The sequence below is a fragment of the Humulus lupulus genome, chromosome 1, assembly GCF_963169125.1.
Source record: "Humulus lupulus chromosome 1, drHumLupu1.1, whole genome shotgun sequence".
Lineage (NCBI taxonomy): Eukaryota > Viridiplantae > Streptophyta > Magnoliopsida > Rosales > Cannabaceae > Humulus > Humulus lupulus.
In genome coordinates, this window is record NC_084793.1 from 69,785,456 (window position 1) to 69,800,441 (window position 14,986).

Below are 14,986 nucleotides of genomic sequence, written 5' to 3' on the forward strand. Positions count from 1 at the left end.
ACTAACTAATTGGGTTTGGATCAAAGACAAGATTTTAGCTTGGGTTGTGGCAATTAAATCTAATCTATACATGTGGAAATAATGAAAACAATATGACTAAATGAAAATTTTAATCTATACATATAATGAAAAATCTAATCTATACATATAAAAGCTTACCTAACCATCTATCAATACCAAGTCAAGAAATTCAAACAACACACAATAAGTTTTCTTCCTTATATCACTGCAGCACACAAACAAATTTTCCAGAACCTACTTCTCTAATACACACAAGTTTTCAACCTTCCGTTATCACCGCAGTACACAATTTTAATCTCAGAACCTACTTCTCTATGGATGAATATTTAAGATATTCAAACTCCTCTAACATTTTTAAGATATTAATAATAAGAGTTAAAAGAACAAATTCTGTACCTCTTGCAAATTACCTTTGCAATGCTCCTTGCCAATTCGATCCCTAACCTAAAGAATATAATCAATACTTAAAAGATTAATAGAATATTAAATTTTGTCAATAGATATTAAAACAGCCTTTGAAATCCAAAATTTACCTAATTCGATCTTTGTGTATCTATTGATTGCAGATTGAATTAGTTAAAAGGATTAGGCAAGGGTACCTGATTTCATTGTTGTATGTGTTCCCTTGATTTTAGGAACATTAAAGAAGCCAGTCGAACATCCAATAATTGCTCCTCCAGGGAAAACTGGGTATGGGATAGACTAAAATTTAACTAGCATCATATTTGTATTTGTACAGAAAAACTAGCCAAAATATGTTATTTGTAGTACATATTCCAGAAATAGAAAAAAAAATGCAAGATAAACAACTGAAAACATGTAGGTCACTGCATCATACCAAGTACAAAGACCAATATACCCCTAATTCTTTCTCCTTCTAATAAGTCACAGTTTTACCCCTCGTAATCCTATTGTGCGTGAATCATATTAGGGGTCTATCATGTTCCCAACAAAGATGAAAGAAACAATACCCTCCAGACAAAATTTAAAAATTAGCCTTTCATTTCCCAATAACTTCTCATACCCAAGAGTCATAAAAGAGACAGCAAAAAATAAATAAATCACCACATTTACATCATGAAATTAGAGATCTAGATTACCTGGAACTCCTCATAAGGGTTCAAAAATGGATTGCGATAATTCAAAGCAACTGCTAGACCAATGGAAACCTAAAAGATTAAAAAAAATAAAAAAAATAAGACTTAACGCTTCATGAGTTTACAACAAAAAAGAAAACACACACACATACAACAAAACAATTAGACTTGTGGCACAGACAATAAACAATGCTCAACGATCTCATCAAAAAAGAAACTTATAGTAATTAAATGTTTTATTTTGAGTTCTCATAAGGTCAGTCATTTTTTTCTTCTGGAGTAGTCAAGAATGAATTAGACGAAGCAAAAAAAAAAAGCACTTTCTAACCTGTCTATCATTCATATGGTACATAAACGATCCTCCATATGTCTTTTGATCCAAAGGCCAACCCAATGTGTGAAGCACAAAACCAGGATGATGTTTGCTCTCATCAATTTCCTAGACCTGGCAATGGAAAAGTAGCACAATTTATGAAAACTTTTATAAACCTTATGGTATCAATCATGCAGGTGAAACTGTCAAGCTTTCCCATAGAGAATCTAAATCCATTTCCTTTACCTTCCAACTAAATTACATAGAATACTATTGATACACTTTCCCATGCCAATTGGTTTCTCAATAAATATATATTTCAATGTTTATAGACATAATTCTACATAAACAATAGCAGTACTTTATGTAATTTGGTTGGAAGTTGAAGGAAATGGATTTCAGTTCTCTCTGGGAAAGCATGAAATTTCTATCTTCTCTTTGGGCCTCAACACTAAGGAGTATTACAATTTTTTTCATCTTTATTTTATTGTTCTCAATTGGAAGGCTTATGTGTCAACCTAGTTTCTGTTCTACCTTAAGATACATATAATTAATAGAGTTAACATGGACATAATGTATTTGATGCTAGTGCTTGAAGCATTTTTTTTCTTCTTTCTTTCTTTCTTTATTTATTTTTATGCTAGAGTTTCTACGAAATTCAAGTAAACATATATTGAAAGTAGATCACCTCTTTAATTCCCAAAGCATAAGTCTGATGTTGTGAGTGTCCCTTCTCTCTCAAGTTGTACTTTTTAATTATTTTCTTATAAAGATAAAGTATGACATTATAATAGGTGATTGAAAAAGATTGAAAGTTGGAACTTTAAGAAGTTATGCAGCTTTTTTTCCCCAACAAACCTCCGATAATGACCCTCAACAGCCCTCAGATAAAAGCATTATCCGTCTTGCATTGGTCTCACACGTTCATCAATTTGTCTAGCCTAGATAATACCATGAAAATGTACAAGCTAATCAGAAGGCTACATCTATCAATAATCTACGGGTAAAAATTACTTGCTACAAGTTCATGACATTTGCATAAAGTGTACAATCATGTAAGCATTTGTGTCCATATTGATGACATCTACTCCATACCACAGCTTTGCTAGGCAGTTGGAAGACTAAATTTCCTTCACTATCATGAGTATTGTCTTAGTTTAAACAGCAGAAGTTCCATCTAGGAAGCACTATTTCTCCTACACGTTTGAATCTTGGATTTAAAAGCAAAAATGACAGTAATGCAATGGGAGAATAGGGATTTAAAGTTATAGAAACAAGTAGCTTGACAAGATTGAATAATGGCAGTAACAGCATGTAACAAAGCATACACCTTAGAAATCTTACATAATCATGTGTTATAGGCAGTTGTGCATGAGAGAGAGAGAGAGAGAGAGAGGGAGAGAGAGAGAGAGAGAGAGAGAGAGAAGAGAGAGAGAGAGAGAGAGAGAATTTGCCTTTCAGTTCTACACCACGTTGAAAATTTTCCTTCTTTGAACCATCTTTTGCAATTCCCATATCGTTAGTGCCAATCCCAACAACAAAATCATTCGCATCATACAATATCTGCTAATTTCATAACTCGTAAATACAAATAGCCAACAGTATATTAAAACTAATAAGAGAGTAGCAAAAGGAGTACCTCACTAGCAGCAAAACCTGGGTATATTTCTACTCCTAATTCTTCAGCCTCGGCTCCCATCCAATGCACTAATTGACTTAAACTGGATCAAAATTTTCAATCACAATTTAGTTCAATGACACTAGCATCACATAATTTAGCATTTTGATCACATATTACTTTAGTTACAAAAAGACTGGCAGGAGTCCAAAAGCTTCATGTTGTGAACATGACCTCACAATTTATTTGTTTCATATTTGTAATTGGGGTAAAGGTTCAATGTCAAACTACTGTGTACCCATCCAAGCCAAGGGAACTATCGTGTCCGACATAAGAGAAAAAAAGATAGTCAAAGCATCTAACTCAATCTTCTGGCTGCAGATTGACATTGATTACTAGCACAATGGCTAAGTGCCACTTATAGCCTAATGGTTAGCATACTTTATACACTTAGGAAAGAAACACCTAGAAGCATATATAGGTAAAATCAAACTGAATACAATATGGAAGCCCACACTGCAATAGATCCTCGGGGCTCAATAGCTAAGAAAAATATATAGGGGTAAGCAACTATTTAATTGAATAAATTAAAATAAAATTGACGAATTGTTGTGAATCTTGTGATAGGGGAAATAGGAAAAGAGCAAAAAAGAAACTTGAATACCTTATTACATAATTTCCTTTATTATCAAAAGGGCATGGCAAAGAAAGTGCACGATTCTTTGTAAGAAACCAAAATTTGTCAGATGAGACGGGGACAGTGATCAGCGACTGCAAACACAGTTTGGTGAAGAAAATATCTTATCATCACATCAGCAGAAAACAGATTTAGTTGCTAAACTGCAGTGAGAGTTGCAGTGGGTGAATTATCTCATCTAAAAGTGAAAGCATGGTCCTTATTCATATTACTAATTTAAGCGCAAGCTGAGGTAGATTTTGTTCCTTATCTAATGTCCAGAGACATTCATGTACACACTTAGTTTAACACAGGATCACTTCCCGAAAGTTTTACTATATTACATTAATAATTTACATACATGACTAAAGAACTCGATTAAAATAAAAGAAATCAAGGAGAGAAAACAATTACCTCTTCCTGTTTCCACTGAGGAAGAAGTTCGTTTAATGCTCGAGGTTCAAAAACATTCCCAGAAATTATGTGTGCACCTAATGAGAGTCATAAAGACAGTGAGCCACAAGCGTAAGAGATAACCCACCTATATCTGCAAGTCTAATACTTCGTAAAACCACAAGAGATAGAATCAACCAAAAAAACAAAAAAAAATTGTATAAGGAACAAAACGAAAGAAATTATTTATGCCAATGCCTGAACTAGTCAATCTCATTTCACAAAAATGAGAAACAGAGCAATGCATTACCCAAACTACGAGGAGAAATCTAAAAAATAAAATGCAAGAGATTTTTGATATCTAGGGGAAACACAAACCAATTTGAGAGTCAATTTTGGGGCTTTCGGAAATCAAAAAAGAAAACAAAACTACATACCAATAATAGTAGCTCAATCATGAAAGAGAAAAACCCTCTCAAAATCGATTACTCTTTGGGTTCTTTCAAGCCTCTGAATAAATGGAGAAACTAGAAAGAAGAAGAGAGAGAGCAAGGGAAAGCATTTGGTGATGGTGACGAGAACATTACCTGATTTCAAACCAAAGCCTCCAGGGAAGATCGTGCCTCCTAGCCTCAGAAGGGACTGGTCGATTCTAATGGTGGGTATTGCGTAAATGGAATATTTGATGCAGGGAGAGGCACAGATGGGTGCGAAGAAGAAAACGGGGGAGTTATAGGCGGGCTAGGAAACGGGAAAGTCAAAGAAGCCAATGAGGCAAAGCTGCAGAGATTGAGCCAAAGAGAAGTCGCCTCTCTGCCGCCGCCGACGAACCAGAACTCCTATATCGCCTTCGAATGTGGTGTAGCCCTTCTCAGGATTTATCTTTTGTGAAGGGGAGTGAGAGACCGAGAGAGATAGGTCTCATTTAAATGGGTATACGGGAAATGAGACACGGGAAATGGGAATACCAGGAAGAGAAATAGAGAAGAAAATGAGACACGGGAGAGTATACCAGGAAGAGAAAGAGAGAAGAAAATGAGACGGGAAATGGGTATACGGGAAATGGGTACACGGGAAATGGGTATACGGGAAATGGGTACACGGGAAAAGGGAGTCTACTGTAGAAAAACTTAGTCATATTTGGCGCTATTTTATTTTCCCGTGCCGCGTGAAACTTTCCTAATATACAATAACTCTTTTTTAATAGTATTATAATGATGTGTTATGGTAATGGGTGTTTGGTGTAGTGTATGGTGGGACCGACTGTCCCCTCGGTTGCCTCCTCGGGCTCGAACTTCCCGAGCGTTAGGGGGAGGCCTGCGCTGGTCGGTAGGTCCCCGTGCATTATCATGCAATGGGGGGCCCCTGACCGTAGAGCTTATCTCTGAGTTCCTTCTATTGCCAGAAGGACGCTGTCCCCTGCTCGATGGGTTCGGCTCTTCACCCCCTAGGCGTCTAGGACTGCGGGGCTGCTGCTCGGCCCTATTCTGCCTTGGCTGTGGGGGATTTCCTCGACCAGCCTAGGATGGAGGTTGCATTTTAGGATCCCTTGGTGGGACATATTCCTAAGGCATTGGTGGCTGCTCCGGCCTTTTAGGGCTCGTTGGCTGGATCGGAGGGCTAGGATTAGGACCCCTTTGAGGTGGCCCATTCGAGGGTGGATCAGGCTGCGAGGCAGGTGTAGCCTGATTCCTAGCCAATTGCATGGCTGCTTTGAGGGCTGCCATGGCCTCCCTCTGACGACAGTCCATCTCCGCCTGTCTTTCACTCAGCTCTTGGCGCTGACGCTCTATTTCTTGCTGCTGTCGCGCCATAGTCTCCACAGCACTTTTTTGACTGGCCCTCAGATTGGCCAATTCGTCTTGCAATACTCCCAGAGTATTTCTTAGTGTTTTGGAGTCCAGTTCCTCCTCATCAAATTCCAAGTGCAGCTCATTTTCAGCCATGTTCGGAGGAGGAGGTTGAGATGGTGCAGCGCCAGCCATCTGCCCAATCTTCTTTGTTGTTTTCGCCATTAGTGTTTCAACAACCCCGTCTCAAGCTCTCAGTGAAAGCACCAGAATGTTGACCCTCGTTTTGGTCAACTAACACTGAGTCAAATGCTTGATGTGATGGAAGGTGTTGAAATAGATCTAATGGAAAGAACAGTAAATGACATAACAAATTATAGTGGTTCGGCCCCATGAATTGGTAATGACCTACGTCCACTTAAGCTATTATTGATATTAATTCTCAAAGGAGTGATCAAAGAACTAGGGTTCTCTGAGTTTCACAAGCCTTAGAGAGATGAATAATACAATCGTAAGATAATAGCTCTAATTCTCTTATAAAGCATAAACTTAAATCAGCCAAAAGTCCATTCCTTGAGTTATTTCTCTCTATTTATAAGCTCAAGAAGGATTACACGAATTAGTTACATATATTCTTTCCTAAATAATCGGATCAATGTGGATCATGGGAGATAATCTCGGATATGATTACAATCGTACAAGATTATCTCAAAATATATGGAGTATACGACCAGGCTGGTCGTATATAAAATCCAAATATTATGCCAGGGGAATCTCACTGGTTGATGGTCGAACAGAGCTTCTGCCAGGTGTCAGCCACGTGTTTAAAGCTCTTGCCACGTCACCCATGCCTGCTTTTTGGATAACAGGCTTAATCACATGTTTTAGCCCAAATGACTCGTTTAGCGAGTCCCGCACTAATTTAAACACACATGGAAACATACCCTAATTAGCAGGGTGTTACAACTTGGTGTTAGAGCTGTCAAGGTTGAAGGGTTTCTGATGATGGCCTAGGCATGTACACTTGTCGCTAAAGACAAGCTTGACTCAGGGTTCGGTAACTATTAATATAGTGATGTGTGCAATTGCTTAAATGAAATATATATGCCTTACCTGCTTGTTTAAATAGAATTCATGAGCTACTCTGATAGGGTCTGGCCCTTAACTGTTGTATGCATGTTAAAGATGTGCTTATTAGCACAAAGTCGCTTAAAAATGTTGTAAGATTGCTTATAAGCATCATTATTGCTCTTAAATGTCAGAAACGCTTATTAGCGCTGCTATATGTGCATGTATGCCAGAAGATGCTTATTAACACCGTTAAATGTTAGAAGGAATGCTTATTAGCATCGCTATCTGCCTATGCGTGCCAAAAAATGATTATTAGCATCGTTATTGCGCTTGAATGTTAGAAATGATTAATAGCATTATGTTATGTATATGAATGTCAGGAACGTGCTTATTAGTACTGTTAATGCTTGCGAATGTTAAGAACGTGCTTATTAGCACTTTATTTGAACATTAATATGAATCGCCATGCTTATTAGCATGATTGTATATGTGTGAGAGTATAGGGATGCTTATTAGCATTGACATTGCTTGTGAATGCAAAAGAAAGCGCTTATTAGCATTGTTATATGGACATGTAGGGTCAGGACACGCTCATTAGCGTTGTTATAGATACATGTGTTGGGAAAACTATAACGACTTGGATTTTCAAGACTCAATAATGCGGAAATATAAATGTTTTAATTTAACAATATGTCTCGAAAACCCGTATAAAAAAATCTTTTTTAAAAGTCGTATGGCCATACTTAACATTTAATACAAACATATTTTATGAATAGTAAAATGAGCCTAGTTTATGAAAATAACACAACATTTCCAAAACAAAACGGCTTCCCAAAAAGGTCAGTCCACATGTACATTCGCAAGGTAGACTCCAGAGCTCACTGCTCTGCCTTGCCCTTGTTCTTACCTACAACAGGAAACAACTAGGTAAGCGAAAACGCTTAGTAAGTTCAACTAGGTAAGCAAAAACAAAAGCATGGAGAGAATTAGGGTTTCAGATCCATTCGGACCCTACACAATCAATTTCAAGAACCCAAAAGTGTCCTGGCAAACTTATGCTCATGCCTGATAACCAATGACAAATTATTTCATATAAACAGATAAATTCCTGCACTCAGAAAATCCCAGAGCAAGCAGATATAATATATCACAATATAATTCGAGACCAACGCTCGATAACTTCCAACAATTCGGGCATAACACGCTCTCCAGCATAAATGCTAATCTGTAAGAGAGAACCGAGTCTCAACACTAAGATCTAGCCAATAAATATTCCCATCAAGGGTAACTATCGTGTTACCTAGGGCATCGCTACTTATCCAAGAGTAAATCCCTCACAAGGGTAACCTTCAAGTTACCTAGGGAATCACTACTTATCCAAGAGTGTAATCGAAGTTACACGGTTTTACAGAGACTTCTATGTTAATCAGTGGTGCTGGTGAGCAGTTGCCCCTAGGGTGTTCAACCTCACTCAAACTTGGCAACCCCTAGTATCTCTAGGCACTCTCACTGAATGACCAATATTCACGGCTACTATCCTGGAATAACTTATTAGAGCACTTGCTCGGGTTCTAACCGTTCACTGATTAAGTAAGCATGAGGGCCCCTAGGTCCCATTAATTTTGGCGCCCCTAGGTTTAAACTAACAATCCTCACCTCTTGGCCACTCATCGCGATAATGAACCGGACATAAATAAAAGCAAACAGTGTGACGGGGATCAGCCGTCTAGAATATGACTGATATCTATCAGTCATATTTTCCGAATCAGCACCAACTAGACTAACGTCTCGAGGCAAACTTTCTACGATAGCGTATATATGTGCATGTGTCTCTATACTAACATACAATACAATAGTCGTTTCATGTCACAGCCACACAATAGAAGTTGACCTACTTGGAGTCCTTTGCTCTCAGCAGGATTTCACCCTCCAATATAAAGTCCAGTTATGCTTAGCCAATACGCCAATTATCTATACAATATACTTGGATTAATTATGGCACTTCATAATTCATTATTATTATTTTGGACAGATTGGTCATTTAAAAAAAATCATTTGTAAGGATTAATGATCCTTATTTGGTTTTAAACCCATTAAGGAAATACATACAAAAATATTTGAGACTAAACCCTAAGTCTCGGGGAGACCTATCCTATGGGCTCAATACCTAGGCTTGGGTATCACAATAGTATTTTCCCACAATCTGCTAAAAATCTTATTCTTTAAAAGTATCGCTATTAACCTGTACTTTCAATAAGTCGGTCAAATATATGGAAGATTTTAGCCGGTATTATATCCAGAAAATACTAGTTAAATTCCTTAATAAATTTTCAAGAAATAAACTCTTAATTTTTCTTTTATTTTTCTTAAGGTTTTAATCTCTAAAACTCGTTTTAAGAAAATAACCTAATTTATCTTAATTAGGAAAACCATTAAAAATTTCCCATCTTGACTAGTTAATTTTCCAAAGTCAATTAATCAAGTTTACTTACTAGAAAAATAATTCACTTTATTATTTTCTCAAAATATAGGGTTTTAAACCCTCTTTTAATTTATTAACTTATTAATAAATTAATTCTTTTATTTTTAGAAAGAATAAAAATTCTTTAATAAAAATAATTCTCACTAATTTCAAAGTAGTATTTTAGGTCAAAATATGTTTTCAAGACTTACCAACATTTTATCTTGCAATAAGCAAAATTTTACTTTTTACCTTAAGTTCCAAAATCTCATTTTTACAATAAGTGTGAAAACCTCATTTTTTACATTTTTAACTACATACTTTCTTAGGACATAACTTGAAATTTATTACCAAAATTTCCCAATTCTATTTTTGGTACGCCATTTAGGTCTTTGTCAAATATTAGGTAAAAATGAACATTTTTTATTGGTGAAATTATTTTCCAACAATGAGGTAAAAATGACATTATTTTCAAGTCCTTAATTTTTCCAAACTTTGGCACTTAATAACTTTCAAACCGTTCAGTATTTTGTTACCAAATTTTACAGTGGAATACTAGGTTATGCCAAGATTATGTCCACCAAAGTATAGAAAAAAACTGGGTTCATTTGCCCTATACAATGCCTATCCAGACTTTGTCCCGAAATTAAGAATACGAAAAAATAGTTTTTTACCTAAACTTTGAAATAGCATAACTCACTCATTTTTAAACATTTTTTAGTGTTTCAAATGGTCAATTTTATGTACTTAATCTCAACAACATCACAATATAATTTAATTTTATAAAATCAATATACAGTGGATGGTTGACCCCTTGGGGATTTTGGTACCTATTTTAAAAAATCAACACACAAGCATCATAAAAATTATAGAGCAACTACCATAGCCATATTACATCACCAATAAGAAACTTTAAGCATTAAATATATAAAATAATGCTTAAAAATAAAAACCATACAATAACAACCATAAAAAGTAAACATTTTACCTCTTGTTGTTCTTGTTCTAGGTTTTGATGTTCCTACTAGCTTTGAGTCCTTCAAAACTCTTTCAATACCTTAACCAACTTCCCCCAACAACATAGATAGTTAGCTATTGAAATACCTATGGTTAAAAACTTTAAAAAGTCAAGTTTTTTGAAAATTTACCTTAGGGAAACCCTTCCTAGACCAAAGCTTTGGCTTCCAAGCCTCCTTAGTGTTCTTGAGGTTGAAGATGGAGAGAAAACTTGAGAGAGAGTTTTCAAAAAAGATGAGAGTGATTGTGAGAGAGAGGGGATCAGATTTGGGGGGTTATAAGGGTTTAGACTACTCTAAAATATCCTAAAACACTTGTGTATTTTACTATCCACTTGCCATTAACCCTAATATTTAAAATGGGATTTAAAACTTAATTAATTTTGTTCACATCATTTAAAACCTCACATGGCCGGCCACCTCTTTCTATTTCTACATTTATATATATTTTTTTATATACAGGTGAATAAACATTTTCTCAGAAGAAAAATCCAAATTGACTTTCTATAACATTTTTCACTCATAATAAAGTTATTATTATATTTTTTTAAAAAGAAAAAAAATAAAACTTAACACATAATAATTAAATTAAATGCCTCTCACGTTTAATTTAATAACCTAAGGTCCATTCATGGAATAAAATTCCACAATTCGGTAAAATTAAGCATGTCACACCAAATGCCCTAAAATTTCCATTTTCTCTTAGGTTTATTATTTTTGACCAAAAATTAATTTTTTATGAATGTATTTTATGCCCAAAATATATTTGCCATAGTTTTTCATTTTATTTTCCGAGATTTTTACCCGATCAGGGTTTTTGTGTCTATACAAGACCGAAAGTCTTATCTTGACTTTTAAATCACAAAATTAATAATTTGGCTAGCAATAACTCATGGAATAAATTCCAAACAAATATAATATTATTTAAAATAATATTCTTAATTCGGAGAAAAAAAATCCCGACCTGAGTTATTTAAAGGTACCCGAAAACGCAGGACGTTACAAAAACTTATACAGGATCTTTATTTATTTTCATGTAGATCTAAAATTAAACAAGTTAATATGAGACAACCTAGATTATGTTTCTAAAATTGAATTCAAAGATAAATAATGATAAGAATACTTACATTATAAGCAGCGGAATGAATGAGTCATTGCTTCAGTTTCTCGAACCTTTGTATCATTTGTGTCGCAGAGTATTACCAAGAAACTGAGCCGATCTTAAATTTTCTTCTCAGCCTTCCAAAGTATCCTTAGAATCACCTAGAACAGAGTGGGAAATTCTCAACACATGAAATAGATACAGAGAAAAGAAGAGAAAAGAACAATGAGGCTTAGAAAATGACTTATGTTTAGAAAGAATCTAAAACATATTAGAAACTTGTGTTTCAACTTCTCTGAACTTGTGTTTTCAACTCTCTCTTAGCATTCCTTTTATAGACTCAATTATGTCATTTATTTAATTAAAAAATAAATAAAATAATAGCCAATTAACAGCCCTAGGTCGAAATTATCATGGGCTTTAGGCCCGTGAGATTTCCCATTTGATTATAAGCCCGCTGGACTTAAAATCAAGGACTATATTATTTTATATTGATTTAGTTAATTAAATAATTATTCAAATCCTTTATCAAATTAATTATTTATAATTTGAACCTTGATTCAAACTTATTTATTAATATAGATACCAATTTACCTTAATTAATAAATCTGCAATAATTTTTCCTTTCTTCTCTAAATTGTATAACTCTGGGAAACTATCCAAAATTGACCTAGTCAACTTTGATAATTCTAATTAATAATTAAATCAATTAATTGAGACTATCTAGATTATTTTATCCAAGGTACATTGGGGACCATTGGCCTATGAAATCAAGCTCTAATAAGTTATCATAAATCTAACAAATAAATTTACTAACTTATTAATTCATCGTGACTTCACTAAAGACTCGGAATTGCATTCTTGAATTCATAGAACGTTTTATAAGAAATATAGATACGTTATTAATTATCCATTGTTACAACCATAATTGTCACTCAATCCTCTATACACGGTCTACAATGATATGAGACTAAAATACTGTTTTACCCCTCATTGTATTTTTTCCTTAAAACACTTAGTTCCATGTAAATGATATTTCAGTAAACTAATATTAATTACTGAAATGAGATCCCTATCATTTAGCACCTTGAACCAAACTAAAAGGAAACCATCATTTCACTTCTTCATCAGAAGCTATAGATGCTCATATCTATGATTAACACTCCCACTCAAGTATACTATTGAGTTCCCAAGATGTAAGTATGGGCTAGATTGAAGGGTAATGTAATGCCCCAAATTTCCTAATAAGGTTTAGGACCTTGATTAGGAGGTCGGGAGGGCCATAATTGATTTATTATGCTATTGAATGATAATATGCATGTTTAGGTGTATTAAATATGCATGTGAACCCATTTCTAAGTAATTGGGTGATTTTCATATTTTGGCCATTTCGGGCATATTCGGCATATATGTGATATGTGTGTGGTGCTTTATTATTGTGTGGTTATGCTAGGGTTACTCAGCACAAGACGATCCTAGGAGGTAAGCTAGTGGGAAAGTCACAACGGGATTTATTCTTGACTCGGAGTGAGTCAAGGGCTATTTATAGCATTACTGGGTTATTGGGTAATGTGAATAAATATTTGGTGATAAATTAGGAGTTAGCAAGATCAGGGGGAAATTCTAGAGGTTTTTACTATTTTATCCCCGGGAGTGTTTTCGGGATCCCGAGCGTTAGGATTTGGTTGAGGCTACTTAAACTTGAAGTAACCTTTTTAAAAGAATAAAAGAACGTTCTGTACGATCTCTCTCCCTCAAAGTTCCATTTTCGTCTCCCGATTGCATTTTCGAAGGTAACTTGAGATCTAGGGCTCAGATTCAAGCGAGGATCGAGGCATAGCGATCCTAGGGAAGATTAGAAGCTTATTAGCCGAAGGATTTAGTTGGAAACAACTCAATTAGAGGTAATTCAAGTTTTAAGTTTTAAGTTTTTAAGCTTGAATTGGACTTTGTGTTTTGATGAGTTTTTGTTAGATTTGAAGCTTGGGTTTTATGGGTTTTGGATCATAGGGATTTTTGGATTTGGAGGTGTTTTGGTATGTTTTTGGGAGGTTCTAAAAGGTTAAAATTGGGGTTATGGCTGGTTCTGGGAGGGGGGCCGCAACCCTAGTTCGAAGAAGCAGGAGGAGGCACTTTGGCCTTGCTGGGCCCTGCGACGTTGTGTGAGGCCCTTGCTCCTGATGTGGCTAGGGGCCGCGGCTCAGGTGTTAGGGTCGCGGCTCAAGCAAGGTGTTGAGGCCGTTTGGGTGTTTTGACCTCGGGAGCTTGGTTTTAGGCTTCGGGATCATTCCTACTACCCGGATTAGTGGGGTTTGATGTCTCGGAGGCTAGGTCTTGGCTCTGGGATTAGTTTTAGAACTTGAACTCATCGGGTCACCATTTGTGGTTGTGACTAGGTTATCACTAGAGGCTTGGAATCGGGATCGTGCTTGTGGCTCATTTATTGGTAACCTGTGCTTAGACCAAAGGTAAGAAAACTGCACCCCATATGTGACATGCATGATTATTCTTGATGCATGTTGGATGTTTAAATGTGAATATTGATAAAGAATTGAATGCTTAGCAATCTTGCTCATGTGGATATGGTTATTATTGAGGTATGCTGGATGAGTAAGTGTGATGCATGTGATGCACGAGAAACATGTGATTAGGGCATGCCATGAACATTGACTATGAGACTGATCAGAGCTTGAGTCTCTGTGTTTTTGCGTGATCATAATTGTGCTAGCAACTGTTAAGTAAGCAAGCTGAATGCCCTACGTTTGAATATTCGACATATGACATATGCTTGGTAGCATTGCTTACTTGTGTATGGTACTAACTCATTGGTTTGAATTAGCAAAGGTGTCAGTATCAACTGTGAAGCTGTGACTCATTAGTCAAGTTCGGCAGTGGTACTGGGCACTGGTCACACAGTGCTGACTCATAAGTCAGGAACAGCCTTAGCGTATTCAACGCAAGCCAACAAAGATTAGATCTAATCTATATCTGCATTAGATGACTCAACAAGAGCATTAATGCCGGTCCGACCTCAAGTTCAATGAAGTGACTTGCTTGTCAGTCACTCATTATGGTTTAACAGGATCTCAAAGTGATATTCACTCATCTATTCAGGGCTATAAGCTCTGTGTGATCATTCTGATCATCATTTTCATGGCTTTGGGTACTGAGCCCCGTAGTGACTTACTTGTCGGTCACTCAGTATGGTTTACCAGAACCTCAAGTGTTAAATCACTCTTCTGATTTGGATTGACTTGATAGTCATCCAATCAAGAGGGCAGGATTTCTTATCCTCGATTCCCCATCATTATATGAGATTATTTGCATGCTTGAATTGAGCTATATTTGCTAGGCATGCCAGATGTGATTTGATATGATAATATGATTGTTCATGAGCATATTGAGTTTTCTTGCTGGGCTTCAGATCA

General features: G+C 35.9%; 1 long non-coding RNA gene across 1 annotated transcript; it reads right to left on the reverse strand.

Annotated features, from left to right (window-relative positions):
* Positions 1 to 851: 851 nt before the first annotated feature.
* Positions 852 to 2,357, reverse strand: LOC133798316 (uncharacterized). Its single transcript, XR_009875828.1, has 3 exons — positions 2,290 to 2,357; positions 2,120 to 2,194; positions 852 to 1,563 (listed from the first exon to the last, which is right to left on the reverse strand). It is a non-coding gene; the product is annotated as an uncharacterized LOC133798316 (long non-coding RNA).
* Between the last annotated feature and the right edge of the window lie 12,629 nt (positions 2,358 to 14,986).